The sequence below is a fragment of the Mobula birostris genome, chromosome 20 (genome assembly GCF_030028105.1).
Source record: "Mobula birostris isolate sMobBir1 chromosome 20, sMobBir1.hap1, whole genome shotgun sequence".
NCBI classification, from domain to species: domain Eukaryota; kingdom Metazoa; phylum Chordata; class Chondrichthyes; order Myliobatiformes; family Myliobatidae; genus Mobula; species Mobula birostris.
The window spans coordinates 67,325,363-67,339,404 of NC_092389.1; the positions used below are offsets into that span (position 1 = coordinate 67,325,363).

General features: G+C 45.5%; 1 protein-coding gene and 1 pseudogene across 1 annotated transcript in view; one reads left to right on the top strand and one right to left on the bottom strand.

Moving 5' to 3' along the window:
• Positions 1–14,042, top strand: part of LOC140185252 (uncharacterized) — a 622,887-nt gene that overhangs the window by 94,998 nt on the left and 513,847 nt on the right. The window lies entirely within an intron of this gene.
• LOC140185270 (zinc-binding protein A33-like) overlaps positions 10,153–14,042 on the bottom strand; it is a 36,741-nt pseudogene continuing 32,851 nt past the window's right edge.

The following is a 14,042-nucleotide window of genomic DNA, read 5'->3' on the forward strand; positions in this document are numbered from 1 at the left end:
TGTTCCACCTTGGTTTGTCCTTCCAAAGTGCAATATCTCACATTTGTCTGTATTAAACTCCATCTGCCATTTTCAGCCCATTTTTCCAGCTGGTCCAAATCCCTCTGCAAGCTTTGTAAACCTTCCTCACTGTCCACAACACTTCCAATCTTTGTATCATTAACAAATTTGTTGATCCAATTTACCACATTATCATCCAGATCATTGATATAGATGATAAATAACAATGGACCCAGCACTGATCCCTGTGGCACACCACTAGTCACAGACCTCCACCCGGAGAAGCAATTCTCTACCACCACTCTTTGGCTTCTTCCGTTGAGCCAATGTCTAATCCAATTTACCACCTCTCCATGTATACCTAGCGACTGAATTTTCCTAACTAACCTCCCATGCGGGACCTTGTCAAAGGCTTTACTGAAGTCCATGTAGACAACATCCACTGCCTTCCCTTCATCCACTTTCCTGGTAACCTCCTCGACAAACTCCAATAGATTGGTCAGACATGACCTTCCACGCACAAAGCCATGTTGACTCTCCCTAATAAGTCCCTGTCTATCCAAATGTTTGTAGATTCTGTCTCTTAGTACTCCCTCCAATAACTTACCCACTACCGACGTCAAACTTACCGGCCTATATTTTCCTGGATTACTTTTCGATCCTTTTTTAAACACCGGAACAACATGAGCCATTTTTCAATCCTCCGGCACCTCACCCGTAGACACCGACATTTTAAATATATCTGCCAGGGCCCCTGCAATTTCAACACTAGTCTCCTTCAAGTTCCGAGGGAATACCCTGTCAGGTCCTGGGGATTTATCCACTTTAATTTGTCTCAAGATAGCAAGCACCTCCACCTTTTCAATCTGTACAGTTTCCATGATCTCACTACTTGCTTCCCTTAATTCCATAGACTTCATGCCAGTTTCCTTAGTAAATACAGTCGCAAAAAACCTATTTAAGATCTCCCCCATTTCCTTTGGTTCCGCACATAGCCGACCACTCTGATCTTCAAGAGGACCAATTTTATCCCTTACAATCCTTTTGCTCTTAATATACCTGTAAAAGCTCATTGGATGATCCTTCACTTTGACTGCCAAGGCAACCTCATGTCTTCTTTTAGCCCTCCTGATTTCCTTTTTAAGTATTTCCTTGCACTTTTCGTACTCCTCAAGTACCTTATTTACTCCCTGTTTCCTATACATGTCATACAACTCTCTTCTTCTTTATCAGAGTTGCAATATCCCTTGAGAACCAAGGTTCCTTATTCCTATTCACCTTGCCTTTAATCCTGACAGGAACATACAAACTCTGCACTCTCAAAATTTCTCCTTTGAAGGCTTCTCACCTACCAAACACATCTTTGCCAGAGAACAACCTGTCCCAATCCACACTGTTCAGATCCTTTCTCATTTTTTTTTCAATTTTGGCCTTTTTCCAGTTTAGGAACCTCAACCCGAGGACCAGAACTATCTTTATTCATGATCATGTTGAAACTAATGGTGTTATAATCAGTGGAACCAAGACGTTCCCGTACACACACTTCCGTCACCTGTCCTAACTCGTTTCATAACAGGAGATCTAATATTGCATCCGCTCTAGGTGGTACCTCTATATATTGATTTAGAAAACTTTCCTGAACACATTTTACAAACTCTAACCCATCTCGACCCCTAACAGTATGGGAGTCCCAATCAATATGTGGAAAATTAAAATCCCCTACCGCCACAACTTAATGTTTCCTGCAGTTGCCTGCTATCTCTCTGCAGATTTGCTCCTCCAATTCTCGTTGACTATTGGGTGTTCTATAATACAATCCCAGAAATGTGGCCATACCTTTCCTGTTTCTCAGCTCCAACCATAAGTACTCAGTAGACAAGCCCTCTAATCTATCCTGCCTGAGCACTGCCGTAACATTTTCCCTGACAAGCAATGCTATCGCCCCCCCCCCCACAACCTTTTATTCCTCTGCCTCGATCACATCTGAAACATCGGAACCCTGGAATATTAAGCTGCTAGTCCTGCCCCTCCTGTAGCCAAGTTTCACTAATTGCTATAACGTCATAATTCCACGTGTCAATCCACACCCTCAACTCGTCTGCCTTCTCCGCAATACTCCTAACATTGAAATATATACACCTCAGAAGATTTTTACCACCACTCGCAACCTTTCTATTAGCGGATTTGCTTGAACTTTTAAGATAATTTATTTTCACCCCAGCCACACTGTCAGCTCTTGCACTCTGGTTCCCATCCCCCTGCAAATCTAGTTTAAAGCCTCCCCAGTAGCACTAACAAACCTCCCTGAAAGGATATTGGTCCCCTTGTAGTTCAAGTGTAACCCGTCTCTCTTATACAGGTCCCACCTGCCCCAGAAGAGTTCCCAATGATCCTGAGATCTGAAACCCTGCCCCCCTACACCAGTTCCTCAGCCACTTGTTCATCCTCCAGAGCATCCTATTCCTACCCTCACCGGCACGTAGCACAGGTAGCAATCCTGAGATTACCACCTTCAAGGTCCTGCTTTTCAACTTCCTACCAAGCTCTCTATACTCACTCTCCAGGACCTCCTCACTCTTCCTTGCTATGTCATTGGTACCGATGTGTACCATCACATCTGGCTGATCACCCTCCGACTTCAGAATGTCATGCAATCGATCAGAGACATCCTTGATCCTGGCACCAGGCAGGCAACAAACCATCCTGGATTCTCTGTCACGACCACAGAACCTCCTAACTGTACCTCTAACTATCGAGTCCCCTATCACTACCGCTCTGCTCTTCTTCCATTCTCCCTTCTGCACTGCAGAACCAGACTCAGTGCCAGAGATCCGGCTGCCGCAGCGTCTCTCAGGTAAGTCATCCCCCCCAACAGTATCCAATGCGGTATACTTGTTGTTGAGGGGAATGGCCACAGGGGAACCCTGCTTACCTGCCCTTTCCCCTTCCCTCGCCTGACAGTGACCCAATTTCCTGTCCTCTGCTCCTTTGGCGTAACTACCTCCCTGTAGCTACGATCTATAATCTCCTCATTCTCCCGAATGATCCGCAGATCATCCAGCTCCTGCTCCAGTTCCCTAACGCGGTTTGTCAGGAGCTGCAGCTGGATGCACTTCTTGCAGGTGTCGCTGCCAGACGCTTTGACTCACCGTAATGTAATGGAATGGTCTCGTCCGAAGCCTCGACTCTATTCTTCTCAATAGATGCTGCTTGAGTTGCTAAGTTTCGTGAAAAGTTGCATTTAGTTCTAGATCGCATTCTATAAAAAGCATCTTTTGTGCTGGAAGACTGCAAAGGAGGTTCAGTACGATTGTGGAGGGTGCAGAACAGGCGCAGGCCTAACCGACGTTTTCTTAACGCATATGGAGAAGTTAGAATTAGATATCTCAAAATGCAGCGGGCAGGCATATGATAACGGGAGCAATATGCGGGGCAAAATAGCGGGGCGCAGAAGAGGGTGCTAGGTACTAACAAAAAAACTCTGTTCATGCCATGCGCCAGCCGCAGCCTAAACCTAGTCATTGTCGATGCTGCAAAATCAACAGTGGAGTCTGTGAGCTTCTTTGGGGTGCTGCAACGTCTATACACACTACTCAGCTCAGCGACACAGAGATGGGAGCTTTTCAAAGAGAACGTGCCACAGATGACCCTCAAGGCCATATCCAACACGCGATGGGAGTGCCGCGTGGAAAGTGTGAAAGTCCTGCGCTACCAGCTTCCCGATGTTGGCAATGCGCTCCTGTGACTGATTGAACATGCCACACAGAAATGTGACAGTGAAACCACATCTGCAGCCAGAGGCCTAGAACAGGAGATCATGTCATGGAAATTCCTGCTGACTGGTATCATCTGGTACAACGTTTTACATGAGGTGAATCGCGTCAGCAAGCTGCTCCAGAGCCCACAAGTGGGAATCGATGTGCTACAGCGCGAGGTGGAATATGTTCTGAAATTTCTCGAGGAATACAGAGAGAACGGCCTTTCATCCGCCCAAACAGATGCCAGAGACACAGCTGAAGAGATAGGGATACCAATGGTCTTTCCTACTGCATGAATCAGAAAACCAAAACGCCAGTTCCAGTGCGAGTCCCAAAGTGCAGATCCTTCCCTGACAGTGGCACCCGAGGAACGGTACAAGAGAGAAGTGTTCCTTCCACTAGTGGACTCTGCCATCACAGGCATCAGTGAGCGCTTCAAGCTGATGGAGTCGTTTTACAGTCTGTTTGGCTTCATTTATGGAAGAGAGGAAATGAAAAAAGCCACCCAAAGTCGCACACTGAAAGACAGCTGCGTAAACATGGAGAGGACACTTGGTGATGTGGATGCTGAGGACCTTCTGCGCGAGGTGTCGGCTGCCGTTGTGCCTAAAAAAAAAAATAAATAAATAAAACTGGCCTGCAAATTCTGAGCTACATTTACAGCAACAAGCTGGTTGAACAGTATCCTAACCTCACCATTGCTCTGAGACTCATGCTGACAGTGTCTGTGACTGTAGTGAGTGGAGAGAGAAGTTTTCCGAGACTAAAGCTCATGAAAACGCATCTGAGGACAACAATGCTCCAGGAGCGTCCGTCAGCTCTTGCTCAGGTATCAATTCAGCATGAAATAGCAAGATCACTGGACAAAAATGAGCTCATTAAAGCATTCTCAGCACTCAAGCACAGGAGGGTGTTGAAGTTCTAGTGATAAGTCCTTTAACACATTTTTAGCAGAAATAAAGTTTATAATTATAATAAAATAAGCCACATATTTCACTCAAAATGTGTATAGGTGATTTGGCGGCGTTTCCACAAATCGTAATATCGCTCTCCCGCTTGCGTCCCCTCTCTCTCTGACTCTCCTCCTGTTCGCTCTCCAGGTCTTACGTGAGCTGTCCGTGGTGCTTAAAGAGAGCGAGAGGCAGTTTGTTGTAACCTTCCAGAAGTTCACTGTTTATTGAATTAATAAAGTGTGATTTTTTATTAAATATGACATTGCTTTTGTCATTAATTTAATTAGAGGGACATTCTTTAAGCTGTCTGTTCTTATGTCAGCTGATACCTAACACATAGTGCCATTCGATGCAGACTAGTTGCTGAAAAGGGCGAGGCTTCTCATTCCAAAGTAAAAAATGTCATTGTTTCAGTTTTTAATTAAGATAATTGTTTGGATTATGTTGAGCTCTCTGTCCATTATGCTGAAAGTGCATATAATGCATCAACGTTTAAGTCCGAAATGATACCATTATTGATGCAAACCAACTTGAATATTAGTTTTTATTCTTTATTTTTTTTGGGGGGGAGGGGGAATCGGCGGTAGGGCCCCACAATAACACTTGAAATGGACCCCCAGACGCTTTAGGCCGCATATGCGTCTGTGGGCCAGTGTTTGTGGTGGTGGGTGGGCCAGGATTATAGTGGCGTGTGGGGCAGTGTTTTTGGTGGTGGGTGGGTCAGGATTATAGTGACGTATGGAGCAGTGTTTGTGATGGTGGGTGGTCGTTTGTGGAGGTTATGTTTTCTCCATGGACCATGATAATGAAAGGCTTTCCACTGTGAGGGTTAAGGTATGTAAGACCGCAGTGTTAGGTTTTATTTTGACCATCTGGGGAATAGATTATGTCCCGAGGCCTGGTTATTTGGCTTCACCTCGTATTAAGATGTAACCTCCCCACATTTGGTTCTCTCTGATCTTTATGTTATGTGTGTGTGGGGGTGGGGGTGTACTCAGGATTAAATTAACAGAATTTACTGGATATTTGGTGTTACTTAACCCTGCAACCTGGAGCTTAGGGGTGACATATTTTCCGCAATCCCAGCTTGTGTTTAACCTCCTGGTTCCTTTTCTCTTTCTTTTTATCTCGGCTTTTTTTTTTTGTTGCCATCCCGTGGAAAAGGAGAAGGAAAAGCGTGTCGCCTTTGATTAGATGCAGTTCTGCGGGCAGTGGGAAATGATCTGGTGTTTCCTGATCTCATAATTGGTCGTTCATCATCACCGAAACCTGCCATATTGCTCTGCCCCACGCCTTCACTAACTAAGTCAACACTTACCTTTACTGGGGTCTTCCTCGTCTTTGCACAAATTTTAATGTGTATGTTTATAACTGTAGGGTTCTCAGTAATATTAACTGTAATGTTAACTGTTAACTGCTAAGTATGCTGAAATGGCTTCTTTGCAATGCTAACTATTAGGTAATGTTCTCCGTCGTTGAAATGCTTGGGTTATAGTTATAGATAACAGAGGAACTAACCAATGGAAGCTGTGTTATTCTATCTGTATGTGTGGGAGTCTGGGTAAGTGGACCGACTTGTCGGGAGGAGAACCGAAGAGGAAGTACGTGCTGGACGCCCTCTGATCGACCACCGTGGTTGGTCCCAGGCGGCGGGTCGGAGGAGATCGACTGGTGGAAAGAAGACCCCGTTAATTGAGCTCCAACTGTTGTGCACGAAGTGGTTGAACTCTGATAAGTTTGGCGCCTTTAACTTTCCTTTTATATTGTATCTGTGTTAATTACACAGTTCCAGTAAGATCTATAAAGTGTAATCTGTAAATCGTACATTGTGTGCTGTCTGATATTTGTTGTGTGAGTTTGTACCAGGGGGCATTACACAGCGACTACGCAAACGGGAGACACGGTTTGACGGCCGGACAGGCTTTCCCCCAGACAAACACGAGCCGGTAGCCCTGAGCCTTACAGAACTATCTATTTGTGGTGGGTTTATTGCTTATCGGTAGTGTCTAGGCAAGGGCTGAAGGGTGAGAAGGCCAGGTGCTGTGGCGCCGTGTGGGCCAGGGTTTTTATAGCTGTGAGGGCCAGGTTTAGAGTGGTGCTAGAAAGTTTATGAACCCCGCAGAGTTTTCTCAACTTCTGTATAAACATGATCTGATCTTCATTAATCTCATAAAACTAGACAGAGAAAACAACTCTTGTTCATTTATTTAATGAGAAAAATGAAGCAATAATACTTACATTTGCTGGGGAAAGTATGTGAACCTCAGGGATAATGCCGTCTACAATATCTATTCGGAGTCCCGTGTTCAATGAGATCAGATTGAATTGTTGGTTGTAGAGGTGTCCTGCCCTATATATATATATATATAAAGATTCACAAAGTCGAGTTACCGTCAGAGCCTGCACCTGTTAATGTGGACCATATCTCGATCAAAAAAATAACTTTCAGCAGAAGTACTGTAGAGATGCACGAAGATGCAAAAGGCTACAAAAACATTTCGAGAGTCCCGAGTGTTGCTTCAGTTCACAGTAAAGGAACCTATCTACACATGGAGGAAATTCAGTACTGTTGCCACTCTCCCTAGGATTAGACGTCCTGCAAAGATCACAAGGGAATCCTTAACGAGATGAAAAATAACCCAAGGATAACAGGAAAAAAAAAAACATGCAGAAATCTCTAGAACTTGCTGAAGTCTTGTGTGTCCACTGTTAGAAAAACAGTGAGCTAGAATTGTTTTCATGGAAGAACACCACGGAGGAAATGACTGCTCTTCAAAAAAAAAAACCTTTCTGCACGTCTCAAGCTTACAAAAGACTACCTGGATGCTCTACAAGACTTCTGGGACAATGTTCTGAGGACAGGTGAGACAAATGTTGAAGGTTTTGGCAGAAATGCGCATTGCTTTGTTTGGAGGGAAAACAGCACTGCCCACCAACACCAGAACCTCATCATAACTCTGAGGCATGATGGAAGGAGCATTATACTTTGGGACTTCTTCGCTGCGTAAGGTCCTGACAGCTTGTAATCGCTGAGGGAACGATAAATTCAAAGCTGTATCAAGACATTTCATGGGAGAACGTCAGAACAGCAAAGGGTTGGGAAGTTTATTGGGGAAAGAGGTACGGGACTGGACAAGGGAAATGTAATAGAGGGCAGATGGGTATCGCCTCCATCTGGTGCTCCACCCTCTTTTACTTTCTTCCATTACCTTATTTACTTCACCCATACCCCTCCTTCCGGTTGTACCTATCAGCTTTTGTTTCTCTCTCTCAACTCCACAGCCTGTAAGCCTGACTTCTCATCTTTATTCCACCAGCCCTGCTGGTGTCCCAGCCGGAAACGTCGACTGTACTCTCTTCCATAGGTGCTGCATAGCCTGCTGAGTTCTTCCAGCAATTTTATATGTGTGTTACTAATTACCCTGTCACCTTTTTTTCTTACCGCGGTTCCATCAACTTTCTCTGGTTCCAATCATCCTTCCTTTCGTCAGTGCTACACTCTACTCTCCCATTAGATTCGTTCTTCTGCAGCTCTTTAACTTTTCCAACCCTCATCTCCCAGCTTCTGAAATCAGTTCAATCCCCTCCCACCAAACTTGCCAACCTCACCGACCAACTGCCAGCTTGTACATCTACGACGTTCCTCAACTTCTCATTCTAGCACCTGTTCCCGTCCTTTCCGGTCCCGATGAAGTGTCACTTTACAAAACGTGGACTGTTGAGTGCTGTCCAGAGCGGCTGGACACCATCAAGTAGGAGGGTTCTTCACCGCGGACCTGTCATTACGGGAGGACACCACCAGGTGGCAGTGTTATCAACAAGTTACCGGCCATTGCGGCAGAAAACCACCAGGCGAGAGTGCCGTCCACAGAGGACCTGCCATTCCGCCAGGACGCCGCTGGGTAGGAAAGTTACACACAGAAAATGTTGGAGGAACTCAGCGGGTTAGGCAGCGTCTATGGAAATGAATCAACAATTGACGTTCCGAGCTGAGACCGTTTTTTTCTGGACTGGAATGGAAGGGGGAAGGCCAGAATAAAAAGGCGGGGCAGAAGGAGGAGGATAGCTGTAAGGTGAAGTCCTTCAGCTGGGAAAGATAAAGGGATGGAGAGTAATACATCTGATTGGAAAGGAGAGGATATACCATGGGAGAAAGGGCAAGAGGAGTGTTAACAGTAGGAGGTGATATGCAAGTGAGAAGAGCCAGAGTGGGGGAAAGATGATGAGGAGAGGGGAAAGGATAACGTTTACTGGAAGGAGAAATCGATACTCATGCCATCTGGCTGGAGTTTATATAAAGAAACTATAAGGTGTTACTCTTCCACCCAGTGGTTGGCATCATCATGGCATAACAGGAATCCTTGGACCGACCTTTTGGAACGGGAATGAGAACAGGAATAAAATTGTTTGGTCAGAGGGAAGTTCCAGTTTTGGCAGATGAAACGGAATTGCTAGACGAAGCGATCCCTCCAGTTTACGCCGGGCCTCACCAACGTGGAGGAGCTGCATCAGGAGCACCGGATCCACCGGGTGTCGTGCTCATCTCGCTTTCAGGGAAAGCTGCCAGGAGGAACATTAGTGGAGAAGGACAAATGGAGGGAGCGATCTCTGCAGAAACCGGAAAGTATTGGTGAGGTAGTAAATATGTGTTTGGAGCACAAGACACTGGAACAGAATCAGGTCATTCGGCCCATCGAGTCTGCTTCCCCCATTTCATCATGGCTGATCCATTTCCCTCCTGAACTCATCCTTCTGCCCTCCCACCAGAACAATTCACGCCCGGAGTAATCAAGAACCTGTCAACCTCCGCCATATTTATAGTCCACTAACCTGCCAACACAGCCCCCTGTGGCAACGAATTGAACAGATTCACCACCTACTGTTCTCAACCAGGCAATTATAGGGCGGTGAGGCTGACATCAGAAGTGCTAAATCTATTGGATTATCTAAAGGCAAGTCCTGCCGAATGGCCTCGGCCCGACACGTCGAATGTACTCTTTTCCATGGATACTGCCTGGCCTGCTGAGTTCCTCCAGCATTGTGTCTGTGTGTTGCTCGGTTTTCCAGCATCTGCAGATTTTCTCTTGTTTGTGACAATCAATTGCATTCATTTTTTACGGACAGGAAGGCTGGTTTAACATTTTATCTGGAACTGGCCACTTTAGTTTTTAACACTATGAGTGCGATGTTGTACTATGAATATGTTGACCACTACACTCTACATGGTTTTGTTCTATTTGTATTGCTTCTCGTAAAATGTGTGAATGATTTGTGTTTCTGTTGTTGTGAGCGCGGCTTTGCCATGTGTCTGTGATGATGTTGCCGGTATGTTTATCAGAGCAGCTGTGTTTAATGTCATTTTCTGTTCACAACTGTAAAGGAAAATAAAACAATTGTTACTCCGGATCTGATGCAGCAATAAAAAGGGAAACACACAATGATAAAGAACAATAATAAAAATACAATAAATATAAATACATAGGATAGCTTATATACACAGATTGATTGTATGTCCTTAAAGTGACACCTGGCTGTACATGAGGTGACTGACAGGAAATGATGAAGTAGTGGTGGTTGCGGGTGTGGAGGAGTGGGTTAATGGGAGGAGGTGTCAGTTACTGCTTCTTGGGGCGAGTAACTGTTTTGAGTAACTGGGGCGTTTCTGGTGTGGATGCAATGTAGCCTCCTCCATGACGGGATTGGGGCAACAGCCCGTGAGTCGGGTAGGTGGGATCCTTCATGATGTTACTGGCCTTTAGGCCACCTTTTTGTATCCATCTCCCTGATGGTGGACAGGCTGATGTCACTGATGCTTTGGGCAGTTTGGACTGCCAGTTCAGAGCCTTCCTGTCAGCTGTAGTGCAGCTTCCGTACTGTGCAGTGACGCAACGAGTTAGGATATTCTCCACTGCGCACCTGCAGATTGAAATGAGTATGGATATACAGTGCACAGCCCAGCTCTCTGCGGCCTCCTCAGAAGGCAGAGGGTTGGTGAGTTTACTGTGACGGTGGAGGATGTGTTCTGGCACCATGAGAGTTTGAGACTGCTGACAGTTTCCACTGCCACGTCACTGATGTAAAGAGCGATGTGAGAGGTCCGAGTTCTCCCAAAGTCAATAACCATCTCCTTTATCCTGCTGACATTGAGGAAGAGGCATCAGGCTCAGCGCTCTTCCACCTCCTCTCTGTCGGCCATCTCACAGTTGTTGGCGATGAGCCCCTCAAGTGTGGTGTCACAGGCGACCCTGACGGTGTGATTACTCAGGTGTTTGACTGTGGAGTCATGTGTGAGCAGAGTGTACAGCAATGGGCTCAGCACACAGCCGTGCGGACACTGTGCTGAGGAGGACAGGAGACAGGAACTGTTGTACATCCTGACCATCTGATGGATAGCATGATGGGTTGTTTTTGGTATTTCAAATTCTTCTTTCTGTTCTTCACTCAATGACATCTCTGCTGATACACCCTCTGGACCGTACGTAATGGATGTGTCCGGTTAAAGAAAGAGTTTCTGCTCTGTGTTCGGTAAGGACCAGTTGATAATAAATCAGCTGAGATAGTTCCGCATACAGGGTGGTAGAATGTAAATACATCAGAGGTTTACATGTCAGGAGAAGGTGTCGTAGATAATCAGCGTCGCTGTGCAGTTCAAGACTGTCTGTACCTCGAAAGCAGAGCTGTCCTGCAAGTCTATTCCAGCAGAAGACTCCCATGTGTCCTGGAAATGGAAAATAAAGTCAGTAATAGCGTATCCCGCTGTCTGTCTGCACCTGGTGACATTTACAAAATCAATATGCTGACGTGCTGTCCCATCAGTGGCAGCCTTACACAGTCCCTTTAACCACGTTTCCATGGTAACATTATTAATGTCATTAATGGTTCGTGTCCAATCTCCATCTCTTCGTCGATGGAGTTCAAAAGCTCTTTCTACTGCACGTCACGCTGGAGTTCGATCTCTTTGTTCTGTCGTCTGCTAACATTAAAACTTCATCCAGAATCCTGGATCCGGGCTGGACTCGGGCTGTCTTAGACTCTGTAGGTGGGTATATAAGAACATACGAAGATAATAATTAGGAGCAGGACTCGGCCATCTGGCCCATCGAGCCTGCTCCGTCATTCAATAAGATCATGGCTGATGTGGCCAAGGACTCACCTTCACCTACCTGTCCCTTAACCCTCCATAACCCTTAATTCCCATACGATGCAAAATCTGTCCACCCTTGTCATAAATATATTTACTGAGGTTGCCTCTACTGCTTCATTTTGCAGAGAATTCTACAAATTCACCACTCCAGGAAAAGCAGTTCCATCTCATCTCCGTCCTAAATCTACTCCTCAGAATCTTGAGGCTATGTCCGGAAGTTCCAGTCTCACCTACCAGTGGAAGCAACTTTCCTGCCTAAATCTTATCTATCCCTTTCATAATTTTATATGTTTCCATAAGACCTCGTCTCATTCTTCTGAATTCCAGTGAATATGTCGCAGGTGTTTTAACCTCTGTCCACAATCATTGTGGAAAATCATTTATTTTACCATGAGATCATAGAGAGTCCACATTTGTGGAACTCTGAGTTTGAGGAAAATCATCTTGTGTTTGGTTCCAGTAGCAGACAAGTGTATGTGTCCATATCAGAACAGAGGCGTTAGTTCAGAACGTTCTTTCCCAACCGTCCACACTTATCTCATCTGTACAGCTGTATTATTGCTCTGCTGAGGGGCTGTGGTCAGCACAATAATCTTAGTACTACAGACTTGCAACTGAATTGGATAAATACAGGCTGTCAAGTCACAAAGTTTTAACAGCACACAATTCTTTTAACCCTCTCTTCCCCCTCACTTCCCTTCTCTGTCTGCCACCCTGACCTTCTCTCCATATCTCTCCCACCAATCTCCGCCCTCTGAATGAGAGGGAAATCAGCTTGTATTTGGTTCCAGTAGCAGACAAGTGTGTATGAACTCCTCAGAGCAGAGGAGTTAATTCAGAACGTTCTTTCCCATCCGTCTACACTTATCTCATCTGTACAGCTGTATTATCGCTCTACTGAGGGGTTGTGGTCAGCACAATGATCTTAGTTAACAGACTTGCAACTGAATTGGATAAATACCGGCCATCGAAAAAATCATAAAGCTTTAACAACACACAACACTTTTAACCCTCTCTTCCCCCTCCCTACCCTTCTTTCACTACATCTCTCCCCCCACCGACTCTCCCCCCACCCTTCCCCCACTCTCCACCCTCTGAGTTAGAGGGAGCTCAGCTTGAGTTCGGATCCAGTAGCAGACAAGTGTGTGTGACTTTATCAGAACAGAGGAGTTAATTCAGAACGTTCTTTCCCAACCGTCCACACTTATCTCATTTGTACAGCTGTATTATCGCTCTACTGAGGGGTTGTGGTCAGCACAATGATCTTAGTTCTGCAGACTTGCAACTGAATTGGATAAATACAGGCTATCGACGAAGTCACAAACTTTAACAGCACACAACTGTTTTAACCCTCTCTCCCCCGCCCCCTCACCTTCTCTCCATTCTCCTCCCTCTGAGTTACAGGGAAATCAGCTCATGTTTCTATCTGGGAAAAATCCACAAGGTCCCAAAGCTTTAACAACACACAGCTCTTTTCACTGTCTCTGCCCGCCCCCCTCCCCTTCTCTCCATTCTCCTCCCTCTGATTACAGGGAAATCAGCTTGTGTTTCTATCTAGGAAAAATCCACAAGGCCACAAAGCTTTAGCAACACACAGCTCTTTTGATTTCATATTTCAAATGTTCTTCCACAGGGCTGATGACTATAAATGCTTTGGCGCTGCCAGTTCAGAGAGCTGACACGTACCTGCTGTCACAGAGAAGGCACAGCACTGCTACTGCTTTAGAAGTTTTCACAAGTTCAGCTTGTCGTCTAAAACTCTGACAAACTTCGATAAATGCATGATAGACAGTATCCTGACTGGTTGCATCACAGCCTGGGACAGAAACCGGTTCCGATGAACGGAAAATTCTACAGAAAGTGCTGGACATCTCCCAGCCAGCAAAAAAAAAATTCAGCACATCGACAAGAAGTGCTGCCACAAGAAAGCAGCATCAATGATAACACCTCCCACCCGCTCAGGCCACGCTCTCTTCCCGCTGCTGCCTTGGGGAAGGAGGTCCCACACGCATGGACACATTTTCCAGGCCTCTGCAACTCATCGTCTCAGCATTATGAGTCTGTCGGTCTTCGTGTGTAGTTTATTTTTATTTTATAACATTTTTCTGTTCTACTGTGCATGCCCGTAAGAAAATGAATATCATGGTCGTACATGGTTATGTATATGTACTTTCATAACAAGTTTAA